Below are 5167 nucleotides of genomic sequence, written 5' to 3'. Positions count from 1 at the left end.
TATTTGTCTTTTATTTTAATTATCATATTGTTTATACCAATGTAATAAAGTGTCATTTAAAAAAACTGACTTTTCAAAAACTTTGAAGTATTTAGATATTAAAAAAGATAGATTCTAAATGTGGGTTTCGTTCTTTCTATCTCGTAACATCAGATACGTTAAAAAACACAATCAGATTTATAAAAAGTCACACTCATAAATGCTTTTTATAAAAAGCTACTCCAAAGGTTACGTAACAATGCAATTATATTGAACACGAAAACTGTATGTTATTTAAAACCCATAGCATCTATAAAACTACGTAACCACAAATTGTTTACCCGAATTTCATCTTGATTGTTTTAAAATACTATGATAATAATAATAAAAGACATTGATAATCCTATCAAAGAAAAGTTTTGGATAAAATCATTATAATATTATTCTATTACAATAATAGTGTATGGCAAAAGATTACACTCATATTTACGCGAAAACAATAGTATATAAAGTATATATACTTTTTTTGAACTCTTATATAAAAATAAATGAAACAAAATAAACATTGATACTTATATATCACGTTTTATTAATAGGAATTCAAATAAAACACAAAGATTTAATATATCAGGTTCAAAGGTTAATAAACATCTGTACTCGTTATTGAGTTTCAGAAATAAAAGTTCTAGATGTAGAAGAGAGAATATAAACATAGAAAGATCGCAGGAACCAATAAGGAAATAAGTTAATTCAATAGTAAGTCAACTAAAATATCAAATTATTTACTATTAAATTCTGTGTCATAATCTTCTTTCAGAGAGCTGGTTATATGGAATATGGAGCGAAATCTTAAATTCAAGTTTATTTTGGAATCTAGTTCTGTTTAGTGAAACGGCAAGTTCCGTCGCCGCTCTGATACAATCTTTAATTTCCACCTTTCAGTCATTTATCAGCCTACTCGTCATTTTTATCATATCATTTTACGGTTCCGTAAATTTAGAGGAAATGAGATACCCTTATAAGGTCACTTTGTTTCACCGAATTTCACTACATGATGTAGTTAGGGGCTATTACAGCAAAAGCATATAAAAACTATCGGTATATATACAAATATTAGCTTAACTGTTAGCCGTGATAAATTATTTAAGAATACAACATAATAAGATCTAAGATTTTCGCGAGTTTTATTCATTTAAATTAAACTAATATTTTTCGCATAAACTACGCGGTTTTTTATTATTTTAAAAAACCACGTAATCCCGACGTTTCGGTTGCTTTTCAGCAACCGTGATCACGGGCAGATGAGATGTGAACGAGATTCACGTCGGGATTATGTAGTTTTTTAAAATAATAAAAATCCGCGTAGTTTATCCGAAAAATATTAGTTTCATTTAAATATACAACATGATAAAATCTTTAGACAAATTATCAATAAATTATTGAATAGAAATCATTACATAAATGATTAAAGCAATAACTTATAACTAAACTTGGAAGGAAGTACTATTCCCAAGTATCTGTACAAAACTTTTATACTTATTAGTTATACGGCTGGCACTAATTAGGTAGTTTTTCATTTTGGTTGGTAATTTATCGCTCTTGGAAATGAAAACAATAATGGATTCACTTGATTGTTGTTCGATTCGAACGAATATTGGTTAATTAATTTTCGTTGTGATTTGTTACTTGTATGACCATTCTATTAAGTTTAATTAAAATTTTATAATTGCGTCAGTATTAGATACTAATTATAAATAATTAACAAATATATTTTACTGCTGGTAATGTAATTGTGCTTGTTTTATCTTAATTCATATATGCTCACGTTTTGTGCATTGATGGATACATTGAATTAACACCAATTCCTCTTGCAAGGCACTCGTTTGGTGCTGGATAACGGAGTGAACTCTCCGTAATCCCCGATATGAACCAGCTAGCAGCAGAAGCGTTCCGGTACACTAATACTGGATTACTGTCTCATCCACTTCCAGCTAGAAGGCTATCTGCTAAATCATAGAAAATATTATTTAATAACTATTGAACTATATTATTGAGATATTATATAAATAGCTTTCAAAATAATACGAAACCTAATTTCATAGATAGTATAAATCTTCAATAAAAAAAAACTTTTATCTTAAAAATGTTTGATGTACGAAACGAAACGATAATAAACGCTTTTTGGTACTCTTGTGTGTGTGTGTGTGTGTGTGTGTGTGTGTGTGTGTGTGTGTGTGAATGCGTATGTATGTTTGTCTGTTTGTGCGTCATCACATTGAAAAAGCAAAACATCGCTAACGCCGTAATTATTAAATTCGAATAATAATATATGTAGGTATGTATTATGTAAAGAAATTATTTCGTGTAAATTAAAACACCGTTACAGCTGTAATCAAAAGAAGATTACGTCAACTGATGCATTAAGTTATAATTTTGAAAGGTATAAACAGAAATTCTAGTTAAGAACTTCTGGTATATTCAAGATATATACACATGTACATATATTATTAAGTTATATATAATAATAATCACATCATTAGGTTTAAAATTCACACTCTGATATTGATATCAATTACTGAACATTGTTACGTCTGAAATTTAGTTTTCATATATACATACATACATACATACAAGCACATGTTGCTGAAACGTAAGTATACCATGATGATATTATTTTAAATTTAAGACATTCGATGTCATTAAGCGTTTTTCTTTTAACTAACATGTGTTTAATGAGATCTAAGATTTTTGCGAGTTTTATTCATTTAAATGAAACTAGTATTATTCGGATATACTACGCGGATTTTATTATTTAAAAACTACATACTCCCGACGTTTCGGTTTCTTTTTAGGAAAAAAACTCGCGAAAGTCTTAGATCTCATTATGTGAACCAATACGGACTGGAGAGACATTCACATCTGGTCTGCCCGTGATCAAAGTTGCTGCAAAGTAACCGAAACGTCGGGATTATGTAGTTTTTAAATAATAAAATCCGCGTAGTATATCCGAATAATACTAGTTTCATTTAACATATGTTTAATTTACTTAAGATTCATCAAAGGACACCGTCTCGGTATTTAATTAATGATCACGCCAAATTTACCTTACAGGACTTTGTGAATTAGGATTTACATTATACAACATATTATTATGAAATATGAATTTCTTAATTACTAAATTGTTTTTTTACTTGATTTTTATATTTTACGTTTCTCATTAAATAAATAAAATTTTCTTTTGTTTTGTTAGTATTTCTTTCGCATTTGCCAATTAAAAAGGAATATTATACTGAATTTCCTAATAAAAAGTTAAAACTATTAAACTATTAAGGACACATTATTTCTTGAACACACAAACCACTAATTAATGCGTCCATCTGTCGCAAGCCCTTATCGCTCGTTAAGCGTTTCATTTGATTGTAAGCGGTATGTTACATGATTGCTCTTACAGCAAATGACGAAGTAAAAGAAAATATAGAACAAGAATACTTAAATAAAACGAAATCATTGTTTTCAATAAAATATATTGAAAAAAAAGTTTTGCTTAAAAAAATTGGTGAAATCCAAAGTACATAAAAATAATAATTTCCGCAACTTGAATTTCAATGCACACTTATTCTGGCTTCGTTTGTAAAAAGACTGACTTTAAAAAAAAAACACTATTTGGAGCATACTACGCTTGCGACCTATTTCACAAGAGCTAAAGAATCCTCTAATTAATGAGATAAAAGTGCCAGCCTTTTTATGCAAGTCTTTTTTGTTGAAATAATTATATAATGGGAAATCAACATAGGCATGTATATACTATTTATACTAGATTATGTTGTATACTAGTGGACCAAAAAGTATTAGTTTTTGACCTTCACTTTACTTGAATAATAAATATCTCACGTATCCGTATATTCTATAGAAATGCTTCAATTTTTTTTTAATACGAAGCCGATTAACAATATTTACTTTGACCTAAATATGTCTTCACTAGTAAACAATTAGGGTAAGTCCGAAGGAGTTGCCCATAGATTTTCTTAAATGCTGTTAAAATAAACGTTATATGATTTTATGGAATTTTGTGTTTGTAATAAAACTTCAAACAATCGACGTTATATACATAATAACAAAAACAACAATCTCTAAAGAGATCACTTAAAAAATATATTTTCTTTTAAATCCCGATTGGCTATCTCTACCAAAGCATGCGGGTAAGTTGATCATGGCATTAGAGGTAAAATGGCCATATCCATTATTTTATTCGTAGTAGAGGTGTTAGTCTTAATTGTTTTTTTTTTTTGTGATAGCCTTTTTTCTCTGTACCACATTCAGAACACATGTCATCAAATTGAGTACAATTTTTATGAACCCAATATTGACAAACTATAATTATTATTAGTGTCTCCAATTTTTCAGTGGAAGTAATTGTGGAAACAGCTTTGGCACCAAGTAGGAGCAAGTACATGCCTTGAAATAGTTTAATTGCAGACCTAACTCATCCACTTTAAATACGCAACTCAGTGTTAATGCGTTATTGTCATGCACAAGTACGCTTTCAAGAAGTTTAAAATATGCATTTATTTCTGTTTTATTCATCGCAATGGCTCGAGCCAAAGAGGTACCTCTTGATTTTCATAGTGTAATATCTGTATTTCTGCAAGAAAAACATTTGTAACCAGCCATATACTGCCATCTAAGCTTCTTCGTTGAATCGATGGTTAATTTGAAGTGTTCAGTTTATTTTCATTGGAAAGCCTTTAGGTTGCATCGTTTTGATACGACTAACCAATATCTTCTTATTTTCTTTTCCAAATAAACTAGATGGTATGATAGGCATCTTTTATATTATTATTCGTCTTTAATTTTCTTTCTAAGGTTTCTTTAAGAATTTTGTACTGTATAGCTGCGGCACGCATGGAAGATCCATTTTTTATGTATAGCACTTATAGCTGCTTTTAGTGAATCTTCAGTCCAATTTCCTCTAACAGCTACTAAATTTCGCTTATATTTATTAATAATCTCAAACAAATAGGAAAATAATTTTATTATAAAATAATATATAGTTTCTGCAACCGTACCTGTAGTCGGTATAGAATAGCCATATCTCATTTTCGTCCGTTAGAAAGGACCACACTTAAAAATAAAATAACTAGCAAAACGCTGCGAGTAATTTTTAGAAAAAAAATTATCTCATATATTT

This window comes from Danaus plexippus, chromosome 14 (genome assembly GCF_018135715.1).
Source record: "Danaus plexippus chromosome 14, MEX_DaPlex, whole genome shotgun sequence".
In the NCBI taxonomy this organism is placed as follows: domain Eukaryota; kingdom Metazoa; phylum Arthropoda; class Insecta; order Lepidoptera; family Nymphalidae; genus Danaus; species Danaus plexippus.
This window is presented reverse-complemented; position numbering follows the sequence as displayed.